Source organism: Grampus griseus, assembly GCF_964374135.1.
Source record: "Grampus griseus genome assembly, chromosome: 3".
In the NCBI taxonomy this organism is placed as follows: domain Eukaryota; kingdom Metazoa; phylum Chordata; class Mammalia; order Artiodactyla; family Delphinidae; genus Grampus; species Grampus griseus.
In genome coordinates, this window is record NC_139019.1 from 106395275 (window position 1) to 106409345 (window position 14071).

The 14071-nt window shown below is 34.5% G+C and overlaps 1 pseudogene across 1 annotated transcript in view; it reads right to left on the reverse strand.

The window, feature by feature from the left end:
- Positions 1–13693, reverse strand: part of LOC309819861 (small ribosomal subunit protein eS7-like) — an 82722-nt pseudogene extending 69029 nt beyond the window's left edge. Inside the window, exon 1 of the transcript in view lies at positions 13652–13693. The product of the transcript in view is annotated as a small ribosomal subunit protein eS7-like (transcript). The remainder of the gene's footprint in view (positions 1–13651) is intronic.
- Between the last annotated feature and the right edge of the window lie 378 nt (positions 13694–14071).

Genomic DNA, 14071 nt, shown 5'->3' on the forward strand with positions numbered 1-14071 from the left:
ACTCTTATTCATATACTACATCTCCTAGCCTTCCATCTTCCTCTATTTTCTTTATATTTCTTTACTTCCTTCTTATGTTTTAGGTTTGATTCCCTGGAAGTAGAGCTTGAGACAGGGACTCTTGTACAGGCACTTCCTGAGGTAGTGTTCTCAAGGGAAATCTTTGAAAGAGTGAGCAAAGCTGAATAAGACAGGGAAAGAAGCTGGGCAAAGATAGGGGTTCAGCTGAAGCCTGGCCTTGGCCTAAGACCGCGGGGAGTTCTGACGTATAAATGGTACCACAGGGTTATCCTCTCTGAAAACCAGGCCTAGCTTATGTACCTCCTTGTCAGGTGGTTCCTCGCTGGGAACCCTAGCTGAGGCTGAGGGTGTGATTGCTCAAGTCATAGGGGAAGAGTGCAGCTGTGACTTGTTAGCAGCCAACAGTTAATAGCAGTTGGAGAATGGGTGCATCAGCCCAACACACCTGCATGAGTCACCAAAAGCATCTACTAAATACTCTACATTTATATGCAATATAAATTGATAAAATATGTAAATATTCTATATTAAGAAATCCTCAACAACAAAAAATAAGCATAATAACAGCGACCACAACAACAAAATTTTCAGCTTCCAAGCAATGTTACAAATAAGTAGTATTTGAAAAAAGTTTCTATATTTTTTTTGAAAAACATAAGCCTTCAAGCTCTTCTTTTCTTTGTAGAATTTCCTTTGGTTTCTTCGAGTGTGTAAAGAACACAAGAAGAGACCTTTAGAAAGAGATTCATTTCTTTCACATTTATGTTCTCTGGTTGTGCTCCACTTTCATCATAAGAATATTTTTCTATTCTCAAAGATTTTTTCTTAATAAATTTGTTGTAGTTCTGAACCACAAAAGTAGGAGCTTTATTTTGTCATCCTGAGCATCAGTTAATGTTTCAGTCATAGTGGAAACCTGCTGATCTTAAAATGGTCTGAACCTCATAAGCCTCTGAGCAATGTCCACAAGTCATTTTTAATCATAGAGTTTCTAGGGACCAAACTGCTTAATGAGGTCCATTTAGTCTTCTTATATTAGGGGAACAGTTGTTTTAGAACTCTCCAGTGCCTATTATAAAATTACTGCTTATTAGAAAACTATTGCTCAATGAAGCTTCTTTGCTAATAGTAAAAATATTAAATGAATGTGAAAACAACAAAAATATTGTATCATCGGTATGAACATATACATATACATGTAAAATGTAATGTTTTGCTTAGGATGATAAAATCAGCTAAAGGGTTATTTCATCCAAATACTCAAAGTTAAGTCTACCATCTCCCACTTTTGACTGGGGTCCAGCAGTAACCGTCCAAAAAGAGAAAGGGTCTCATCTTTTCAGTGTTCAAGGAGATGGAGACATTTTAGTACTGAGCAACCTGGGTGAGAAAGGCTCTGTGTAGTAGAAGATGAAATGAGTTTCAAAGCTTTCCTCTCCTTCAGAAGAAGCTGCTTTCCTCCTCTGATGCGGTTAGTAGGTGATTGTGTTGTTCAGTGGAGTGGTTAAAATAAGTTTTTTAAAGTCCATCAATATATTTAGATTACAAAATGCCATTGGAATTAGATAACTATCTTCCTGTATCACATTTCTTTTGGGTGAAGATATATTTCTATGATCCATACATACTTGTCTTTAGAAAGAATTTGGTTAGACTGGTGAGATCTTCAGATAATATTTGACTAGGTCATTTTCTTTATGTGAGAGTTATTTATATCTTGTGGAATGTTAAACATATGTTATTGAATATGATATGTGAATGTATACATATAATTATGTGAATAATATACATAAATGTGAATGAAAGGATTAGATTATCTTTAACAGTGAAGTTTTGAAGTTTCAAAGCCTTGTAGATAAAATAAGTGAGCTCAACTTTAAATGTGTAAGGACATTGGAAACCTGAATAAGCCACAAACTTGTTTTACATACTGAGGTAACTCTATTCTAGTATTAGATGTTTGGAGAGAAGAAAGGAAAATAGCCTCATAAAAATTGGAAAATTTATAGGTCTCACAATATTGATTTGTTAAGATTTAATAAGAGCAATATTTGTTTCCTGTTGCTGCTATAACAAACTACCACAAAATTTGTGACTTAAAATAACACAAATTTATTAAACTTTTTTAGGTCAGAAGTCTGTGAGTCTCACTGGGCTAAAAGCAAAGTGTACGCAGAGCTGTGCTCCTTTTGGAGGCTCTAGGAAAGGATCCGTTTTCTTGTCTTTCCAACTTCTAGAGACGCCTACCTTGCTTGGCTTATGGTCTCCTCCTCATCTTCAAAGCCAGCAATATTACATTTCTCTGACCCTTATTCCATCTTCATCTCCCTCTCTCTGACCATAGCCAAGAAAGGGTCTCAGATTTTAAGAACTCATGTAATTAAATTGAGCCCACAGAGATAATTCAGGATAATCTCCCTATTTCAAATTCCTTGATTTTAATCACATCGGCAAAATCCTTTTTGCCATGTAAGGTAACATATTCACAGATCCCAAGAATTGGAATGTTGACATCCTGGGTGGGGGAAGCATTGTTCTGCCTACCACACAGCAGATCATTTCTAGGTGGAGTAAGAGAGATGAGCCTTTCCCACAAAAGTGTCTATTTCTCCTAATACAGTCAACCTTCATAGCATATTTCTAACAATCACATCACTGTAGTATCTCACATAAAGTTTATAATCAACTGAAATTGCAAGATAGTTTTCTATCACTATTCAGGGCTAACTCCTGATTAGATAATATTTATTTCAATATTTTTTTAAAGAACTCCATTTTTCAATCAATGGAATGAAAATGAAAATTATGATTGATTATTCAGTGTAGCTGATATTCAATGAGGCTTCAAGGTTAGTACTCACAATCAAAGGAGGAATAACTTCTCAGTCTTGAAACAAACACTTACCTCGGGTTCTTAGAAGTGAATTTTAATGGAACATAATTTACTTTTATTTAAGAAAGTTTGCCAAGCTCTTAAAAACCAAGGCATTCTCATGGCTTACAATAAAGGTAAATAAAATCATGCTGCTTTCAGTGTTTACCAAATCCAGCTGGTTAGAGACATTTGTAAATCCACTGTCTATTTTTTCAGTTCTGCAAACGGTTCCTTGATTTCCTCATTTGCACCTCCAGCCTCTGGTTTTTCTTTAGTCTGGAGCCATCAGTTCTTGCAGACTTCGAGCCATGCTTTGCTGTCAGGCTGAAGCTGTGGGGAGACAGCTCACCACTCCCGCAGCACCACACGTCTTTTGCTGGGCTTCCCTCCAGGCAGAAGGAAGTGGATGTAGGTCCAAGACCCAGGCAGGCAAACTGATGTTCTTCGAAGCAGGGTTTGGTAGATTTCAGCAATGACAACCACCTCTTTTAATGGAAACAGTAAAATTTAGCCTTCACTGACCTTTTTAAGTTTAATGAAAAACAGTGACCTAGAGAAAAATCTGCAGTGAAGCCAGACTGGAGAATAGGACTAGACATTAATATGCACCACTGTGCATATTACTTTACACTGTGCATTTTACTATGAGTAAAACCTGCAGTTAACAGTGGCAGACAGGAAAACTGACTCATGCCATGACATCTTTAGGCAACTTTCTTAAATAACAAGTAAACCAGAAGAGACAGGAAAATATACAGCAAATGTGTATATATCAGTTATGGATCGTACTCCCATAGAGAAAAGCAGGATAAATCTGAAAATCCTCTTTTGTTCAAAGATGTTTGTGCATTTTTTTAGCTACAGTGTTTCTTGCATGCAGCCAGATTGGGTTGAGTGAAGACCACAATCAAGGTAACCCAGATCCCCTCTAGGCATTTAAATTTCATATGCCCAGACTATTTTTCTGGAATAAACTCTCCATCCCCATTTAGGCAGGGCTATCATCACATGACCCCGTCTTGTAGGGTGACCAACAGTCCCACTTTTACACTGGGCTTTCAGTTTTAAAACTGAGACTGTCCTGGACATACCATTTTGATTTGAATGGGTTCCCGAGATGCAGGACTTTTCATGCTAAAACCAGGAAATTCCTGAGCCAGTTGGGACAAGTTGTTTACCCTATCAAGTCTCTTGCCTTGGAGTACACTTTAGGACTACTGTTGAAGCTTTGGGAAAGAGCTGCCCTTTGCTTACTGCAAGGGTGAGTAAAAGTCTTGCCACCTGGGAAAGACCATGTCTGCAGAATGAGGCAACACTGTGAAAGACTCCACTGAGAGGGCATATTCAAGGGAGAAGCGGAATTTAATTCTGGTTTCATCCGTAAATTCTGGATATATTCCCTGGATTTTCAATTTCTGTTAGACAGTACATTCCTTTTTTTTTTTTTTCACTCAATGGTTTGATTGGGCATGATTATAGGCCATGTCCATTTTATATGTTCTCACGTAGTGCCAAATTACATTTCAAAGAGGCTACTAGATCAATTATTTTTTTACCATCAGGTAGATGACTATTTTAACCGATATTTGATGTTGTCAGGCTTTATCTTTTGCCATTAGTGTTAAATGCCGATTGATTGTTGATATAGTTTGAATTTCCTTGAATAATAGTGATGTTAAACATTATTTCAACTTCTTATGTTTTTTTTCAGAGATCCTAAATTGAGACTAGTGTTCTAAATCCTCTGACCCATTTGGTGTTGGTTGTTTGCCTTTTCCTAAGTGATTAGTTGGGTTTGATTTTATATATTTGTAGTTTGTTACCTGTTTTTTTAACATTGATTATGATATCTTTAGACATATATAAGTGTTTTATATTGATTTAGTGAAATTTACTGATCTCTTTTTATAGATTTTGTGTGTGTGTATGTTGTTTGAAAAACCTACCCTATTCCTAGTCAGAGATATTTTTCATATTTTTTCCTAAAATTTTTGTTGTTTCTCATATGTAGGTCTTAATTACGTCAGAATTTTGTTTGTGAGCTTGATATCCAAATTTATCCATATGGAAAGTCAACATCATTTATTCCATCCCCAAATGGTATAAAATAACATCTCTTTTTTTTTAACTGAATACACAATGTATGCTTAGGTCTATTTTTGAGGCCTTTAGTCTGTTCCACAGGAAGAAGTTTAAGTTCATTGTATAAAATCTTTTAAATATTTTGGTCAGAACTGCAACTGTTTTGTGGATTTATTTAGGGAAAATTGGTACCTTTAGGATAGTGCTTCAGGTCTTCTTTTATGTCTTTATATAGTTTTATAATTTTCTCCGTTAAGACCTTTTCTAACTTTTGTTATATTATTTCTAGGTGAATCCCCAAATGTCCTAACACTTCAGCTCTATTTTCTTATTTCTGGTAGATTGGAAGAATATTTCTTTATGTATTAGTTTTAGGTTCTGTGTCTAGCATCGACTCCAAGTTTTTTCATGCAGCCTATTGAAGTTTTTTGTGGTCATATCATTTGTAAGTAAAGTCAGTGGTCTTTATTTTGTGTGTGTATATGTGTATATATACATAACATTTTATTTATTGACAAAGATCATCAAAATAGTGTTGAATAATAGTGATTATAGTGAGCATTCTAACCTTATTCTATTCACTACTGTGTTTGATGTTAATGAAGATTTTTGATCCATGAAGATAAAATATATTTCCATTTATTTAGATCTTTTATTTCTTCTAAAAATGTTTCATAGTTTTCAGTGTAAAATTCTTACTCTTCTTTTAATAAATTTGTTATTAAATATTTTATTTTTATGGTAATGTGATTGGCATGCATCCTTAGTCAAATTTCTTGGACTTAATCCATAAATAGTACTCCCATCCCATTTACCTGTCCACATACTGCATAAGAAATTCACAAATAACATAAAGCAAACGTGTGTCTCTCTGAAGGCGGTAAGAAGATAGGACTCCAAATTTTAGTCTTTTATCTTTTCGTATTTAGTCTTCCTTCTTGGATTCTCTTCCAGTTAATCTTCTGGCTTAAATTTTGGTGGTTTTCAGAGTTTTCTCCTTGGTCCTAGTCTAATCCAGATCTGTAAACCTTCTCTTGGTGATTGGCCTAACGTCTGGGACTTCTCTCATGACAGGAATTCTCAGATGTAACTCTGGCTCTGAATGCTCTTGTAATCCTGACCTATTAGAAGTTATCATTTCAGTATACATCAGACCCTCAACCACAACACATTCAAAGCTGAACTTCTTATCCTCTACTCAAAATGCTTGTTTCGTTGTCTTGGTTAATAGTGTCACTCACTTTGCAGATTGTTTTTAATGGGCTAAACTTAGTGGTTTGCAAAAATCCTATTTGCAAAAATTTTAATTCTCATCTTCATGGTTCAGGAGAATTAAATACTCTAGTGACAAAGAACAAGAAAAAGAAAGAAGAGTTTAAAAATCAAGGCCTATTTATTGGGAATTTTGGAAATATAATTATTTTGGGATCCATACCCCCAAATGACAATAGGATTCTGGTACCCAAAGAACAAAAGCATCAGCCATCTCTTTTTCCATAACCTCTTCAGACTTCTCCTTCCTATTCCTGGAAAATATCTTGGCTGTAGGATTAACTAGTACTTCAGAAACCCCAGGCTGTGATGAGGGCTTAGATTTTTAAAATGCTCTCTCACCAAGTTCTTGTCATCACACATTGAACTGGCTGCTCGTTTATTGCTTCCTTTAAAGTATTTTATTAGTGTTTGGGAAGGAGTCAGGTTTGATCTCCCATTAACGAATTTCCTCCCAAGACTCAGCTAGTGAAGCGAACTACTATCAATCGTTATGTCTTCTTTAGAGAGGAAATATTAATAAATTAGAACATAATCCTGTCTGGGTCATGTTGACTAGGAAAATATTATTGTTTATTCATCTGCATTTGGGGACAGATATTTCTGTTACCTAAACTTTAGGTATTATTATGGTCCTTGCTTTCGTTTTCTGAAGGAGAAAAAATTAAAACTCCCTAACTCTCCTCTTCTTTTTGGTTCTAATCCCAAACTTAGATAATTGCCAAATGAACTTTAAAAAATGACCACTAGATTAACCTTCATTCCTTAAAGTGGAATCTTTGTTGTCATTCTCAGCTTCCACTTTTCCTTCCTCTCTATATCCAGTTGTTTTTAAAACCTGTTGAATCAAAAGCAAAAATACTCTTGCTTCTGGTTGGTGTGATATACTCCATAACTTGGCATATTAAGTCTTTCAGAAGATCTGTCTCCCAATTCTTCTCCCTATATCCTACATTGGTGCCTCACTGTTCTCCAGACAGGACTTTCTCATTGACTACTGATTGTATCTACTGATTACTCATCCTGAAAAGCCATCTTCACCATCTCTACCTACCTTCAAAAACTCACTCTACAGGACTGAGCTTAAATGGGGCAGGTAAAGAGGAAAAATATACCATTGGTCACTATAGTGATAATTTTTCATAAAAGTTCCAAAAGAGTAGGAATCATGTCTGTATCATCTTTGATTCTCTTTCATCCTTCATATTTAAAAGAGTAAATGGCCAGCAGTAAACAAGTGTAATTTGAAATTCAAAACACTATACCATTTACAGTAGGACCCCCCAAATTAAATAGTTAGGTATAAATCTAATACAATATGTACATGATCTATATGAGGAAAATTATAAAACTCGAACAAAATCAAAGAAACTTAAAAAATAAATGGAGAGAGATTCCATTTTTATGGATAAGGCTCAGTATTGTTAAGATGTCAGTTCTTCCCAGCTTGATATATGGATTCAATATAATCCCAGTCAAAATCCCAGCAAGTTATATTGTGGATATCAACAAAGTGGCTCTAAAGTTTTTATGCAGAGGCAAAAGACCCATAAAAACCAACATAATATTGATGAAGAAGAACAAACTTGAAGGACTGACACTACCCAACTCCAAAAACATACTGTAAAGCTACAGTAATTACGGCAGTGAGGTATTGGTGAAAGAGTAGTCCATTGGGAACAGACTGAAGAGCCCAGAAATAGACCCATGTAAATATAGTCAATGGATCTTGGACAAAGTAATAGCAATACAATGGAGCACAGATAGTCTTTTCAACAAATAATGCTGCAACAACTAGACAGCCACATGCAAAGAAATGAACCCAGATACAGGCCTTATACCTTTCGCAAAAATTAACTCAAAATGGATCATGGACCTAAATGTAAATGAAACCATAAAATTCCTTGGAGATAACACAGGAGAAAACATAGATGCCCTTGGGTATGGAGAAAACTTTTTAGATAAAATACCAGAGGCATGATCCATAAAAGGAAATAATTGGTAAAATGGACTTCATTGGAAGTAAAGCCTTCTGCTCTGCCAAAGATAATGTCAAGAGAATGATAAGACAAGCCACAGACTGGAAGAAAATATTTGCAAAAGACACTTATAAAGGGCTGTTATCTAAAGTATACGAAGAATCCTCAAAACTCAACAATGAGAAGATGAGCAAACTGATTTAAAAATGAGGCAAAGACCTTAACAGATACCTCTGTTAAGATACACAGATGGCAAATAAGCATAGGAAAAGAAGTTTGACATATATCATTAAGGAATTATAAATTTAGAAAACAAGATATCCCTACATACCTATTAGAATGCCCCAAATCCAGAACACTGACAATATCAAATATTGGTGAGAGTGTGGAGCAACGAGGACTCTCATTGCTAGTGGGAATGCAAAATGGCACGGTCCCTTTGGAAGGTAGTTTGGAAGTTTGTAACAAAAATAAAATACTCTTATCATATGATGTAATGATCACACTCCTTGGAATTTGTCAAAAGAGGTTGAAAAATTATTTCCACCCTAAAACCTGCACACAGATGCATAGCAGCTTTATTCATAATTGCTGAAGCTTGGAAGCATCTAAGGTGTCTTTCAGTAGGTGAATGTATAAACAAACTGTGGTACATCCTGACAGTGGAACATTATTCAGTGCTAAAAGGAAATGAGCTATCAAGCTGTGAGAAGACATAGAGAAAACTTACATGCATATTATTAAATGAGAGAAGCCAATCTGAAAAGGCTACAGACTGTACAATTTCAGTTTCGTGACATTCTCAAAAAGGCAGAACTATAGAGACAGTGAAAAACATCAGTGTTTGCCAGGGGTTTGGGGGAGGGAGGGATGAATAGGCAAAGCACAGAGGTAGGGCAGTGAAGCTATGGATACATACCATTATAAATTGTCAAAACACATAGAATGTACAATATTTAGAGTGACGCCTAATGTAAACTACAGTTTAGGGGTAATGATGATGTGTCAAAGTAGGTTCATTGGTTGTAAAAAAATTGTACCACTGTCCATGTGAGGAGACAGGGAGTATATGAGAACTTTCCATACTTCCCACTCAGTTTTGCTGTGAATCTAAATCTGCCCTAAAAAATAAAGTTTATTAATTAAAAAATTAAGCTTTAGCCCAGGGATTAGGAAAGGAAACCATAACTTAAAGTACCACTGAATTTGTGATAAATTTCTAAATTTTAATTTTAAACTTTTTATTACTTCTAAACTTTCTTGGCCTGGACTCAAACGCAGGCTGAAATCAGAAACTGCGTACTGGGTGTGGACAGAAAAAGCTCCAGGAGAACTCCTCCATTTCTGATCTGAGTAGCCTTCTATGGGTGAGAGAGAGTGAGTTAAACCTTCTATTTCTGCTTTATTTCATTCTCTCCTATGGCAGTGATCATAGTAGTGGTCATACAGGCCACTAAACTCAGAGGAATGGAAACCCTTCTCTCTGACCAGAGGAATATGTTCCCAAGAGCATGTGAGAAAAATCTCCATTGCTTCTTTATTTCTCTATATCTTCATGTTGGTAGGTCCCAGAGGCAGATGCAGTCAGGGAAATCTGTGACAGAGAGAAAAATTAAAGCCTTGGCTCTCTAGTCAAAGATGAGGAAAGGAGTCCCTGTGATATGGAAAGTGTCAAGGAAAAAGCAGAAAGGAAGGAGTTTAAGAAAGTGATTCCATAAATTTGTATGTGTATTTCTGAGCTACAGATGTATGGATCTGATCTAACCAGCATACCACAGGCTTTGAGAATTGAACTACTTGGGTAGATCACTGTGCATGTCCTAGAATGGCAACTGTGTGGCACACATGCAGGACAGATCTGAGTAGCACTGCAAAAGCTTTGATAAATGGACTGAAGGTGGAGCCACAGCCCAGGAGGACAAATAGGAACTTATGGTCCTAACCAAATCAGGCCAATTGCCTGTTAAAATAACAGGAACAACAGCAGATGAACATTCTGCACAAAATTTAAATTAGACCAATAGTCTCCTAGTTTTCAAAATGCCCAGTATATAACCAAAATTACTAAACATATGAAGGACCAGGAAAATAGCAACAATTCACAAGGGAAAAGAAAATCAACAGACTCCAAACCAGAGATACCTTTGATGTTGTAATTATCAAATAAAGACTTTAAAACAACTATTATAACTGAGCTCTATGAAGTATGGGTGGCCATTCTAGAAATGAACTGATGTATAGAAAATCACAGTGGAGAAATAGAAGCCATAATAAAAACCCAATGGATATTTCCTTATTAAAAATATGATAACTAAAATAAAAACAGTAGAATGGAGATGACAGAAGAGTCAGTACACTTGAACACAGGTCAATAGGAATAGCATACTCTTATGTTACGTCTTAAAATTTAAAACAAAAAAGAGTACAGGACACATTTCTTTGCAAACAACAATGTAAAAAATAAGAAATCAGCGAAGTAGAAACAATGCCAATGTGCCCTATATATAAAATTTCTTTTTATAAATCATCTTTGTTTGAAAAAGAAATCAGTGCTGAAATTGAAGAATATCAAGAAAATAATGAACCATGGATAGGCTACAGATAAAACTTACATATATGGCTAAATATATTTATGGTAAAATTTATTTCTTTGATTCCTTATATCTCTAAAAGTGAAGGGAGTAATTTAAATGCAGTTAGCACTCACCTTGCAATTGCATGAGGAATCATAAAATGCAGTGTAAAATTAGCAGTAAGAAAATATTTAAAAACAGAAATTAATGAAACATAACTGAAAATGCAGTTTGTAAAGGGAGAATACTTATGTGGAAAACTATAAATTAGATAACACATTATGTAGCCTAATGTTAAAAAAAGAGTCAACAAATGAAATGAAGACGAAAAGTAAAACACAGGGATACAATCAAAAGAAGCATTAGAGAATAATATGTTAAACAAAATGCAAATAAATTTAAATTTTCAATTTGATTTGAGAAAGATGTTAAATCTATACTGGTTAGTACAGATGGAATAAAATTTAAAGATTATCCAAAATTCCACTTCAAAATCAAATCCATGTGGGAATTTGTGATTTTGCTATTGTTATCTTAATATCTTAATATTATGTTATCTTAATTTCTTAATTTTGCTATTATGTTATCTTAATATGTAGAATTAGGAGATAAATCTTTAAAGAACAGAAAAATCATAAAAACATTAGCTCTTCTCTGCTCCATAGCCCCAACCAAATAAATAAGTAAATACACAAAGAGTACCAGGCTATGCACATCCGACAACTTCAAAGATGCTGTATTTCAGGCACAAAAATTCCAGTGTTAACAAGGTATTTGAGTTTATAAATGTAAAGCTCCTTTGTTTTTTATATTCATTCCAACATAAATAGCAAAATTTAACCAAAAGATCACCAAAAGAAAACTATAAACAGATTGCATTTATGAATTTTAATAAGAAACAATCTTAAATAACATGTAACAATAAGTATAATTTTGAAATCAATTAAAAATAATATGACATGACCAAATGGGGCTTATCTTTAGAAATACCAGATGTTAAAATATAAGGAAATTAATTAATATACTTCATATTTTTTAAAGTGAAGGGTAAAAAAATTATGCAGTCAGTTCATTGACAGCTGAAGATGAATTTTATTAAATCATTTACCAATTTAACATAAAACTTATTAAAATAGAAATAGATACTTATTTGCTTGATTTTTATAACTATTTATCAAAGCCAAAAGTACACAGAGTAAGTATTGAAAAACAAGAATAATAAGACAAAAATACCCACTAATACTATCGTTATTTAAATTTACTCTGGAGATATATATGGTGGTTAGGAAAAAGGCAAAAGGGCATAAAATTGAAAAGGAACGACATTTTCATTATTAACAGGTGATTGCATAGTTGGTAAATTTAAGAGAATAACCTGAGCACTGTTAGGAATACAGAAACAGTAAGAAAGTTCATTAAGATGTCTTATTCAAAATTAGTATTCAAACCTTAACATTTCTTTCATACAAGAAGTTTTAAAGTAAAACAGATGAGAAGATATTAATTACAAGTTAACATAAACATATAAAATGCAAATAACCTGACATGAAGTGTGTAGAATCTATATAAAGAAAATTATAAAACTCTAGTAAGAGCTATAAATATAGTCTCCAGTTACTGAAAAGACATCCCCTGTTTCCGAATAGAAAGACCCGATATTTTACAGATGTCAATTGCACCAAACCTGATCTGTAAATTTAATGTGATACTAATACATACAGCTGCAGAAATTTTTGAAAGTAGTCAAGCTGATTCTAAAGTTAAGTAAACACATTAGGCAGCAAAATTATGTAAAATAATAATGTGATTAGTGAGTATTTTTATCATGTATAAGAGAGATTATAAAGCTACACTGGTTCGAAATATTTAGCCCTGGCTCATTAAGAAACAAGCAAATCAATGGAACTCAATAGAGAATAAAGAAGATAAAGTAAATACATATGGAAACTTAGTATAAGATTGTAGAATTTTTAAGCATTAGTGAAAAAATAATTATATAATAAATGCTGTTGTGACAACTGACTATTTAGAAAAGAATAAAACTGGATTCCTACTTCTTGAAACAAAATACATTACAGATTAACTGAAATATGATGATATCTTGAGATATTAACTCTAGCAAATATTTATTTCATTCTGGCTCCCCAACTTTTCCCATCATGGAAGGGACAGTTATTATTCCACACTAAAAGAAACACATTCTAAATTTGAATTTATATATCTTCCTCATCATGCTTCAACAGAACCATTATCCATGAACATATAAAACTGTTTCTGAGCAATTAACTCAATTTACATGTATCATGCAGCAATGGGCTGACGTTCATAGAATTTACTGATTTTTCTGTGTACTCTAACACCAAAATACAGCTACCACGATAATCATTTGGACATTTGAAATGATAAATTGAAGACGGTTTTGTAAACTTGGTATCAGACCTCATCTTGACAGATCGAGGCCTCTCAAAGGGGTATATTAAATATATACTCGAAGCCGTTGACCAGCACATGACCACAATACATAAAGAACTGCAACTGAAAGTGAGAAATGCAGTGGCACCACTCACAATTGTGTCTACTGACCCACTTGCAAAATTTTTCCTGTGACTTGGGCTCTGCTCGTTTAGAGGTCTTACTGTCTAAAGAAAACAATGCTTCCACCAGGGGAGCCCAAGCTATGTCCCCTGGATTAGAAGCTGATATTGCCATTTGCCCATTTCAGGCTCTGTGACACCAGAGGAATAGATAAAAGGGGGTATCTATTGTTGACTGAGGTGAGTAACCCTGACAATTCAAGAGCAATTGTGTTCTGGTTGCAAAGGAAAGTGTAGATGAAACAAAGGGCTAACCTGAGGTCTCTGGGTCCAGTGGTAAATGTTAATGGAGACCATGGCGACCACAGGCAGAACCGACAAGTGCTCAGATCTCTCAGACTGCACGATACCAGATATAGAACCCCAGTCAACCGAGGGAGCCACTGAAGTAAAAGATCATATAATAAGTGGTAGAGGAGGGAAATCATAAACATACAAACAGGTCTCTATAACAGTTGAAGATACTTGCATTTTCTTCCTTGCTATATAATTATATATATATGTATTTTTTTTTCTTTTATATTATGATGGCAGTGGTGAACTTATATCACTTGCTCTCTATATTAAAGAATACTCATACGGAAATGTGATGGAGGAATGTGTGTCTCCCAGGAGATCCTGGATTTAGATCTGGAGGCAATAGCTGATGATATTTGAATTTATGCCTTTTAGAGA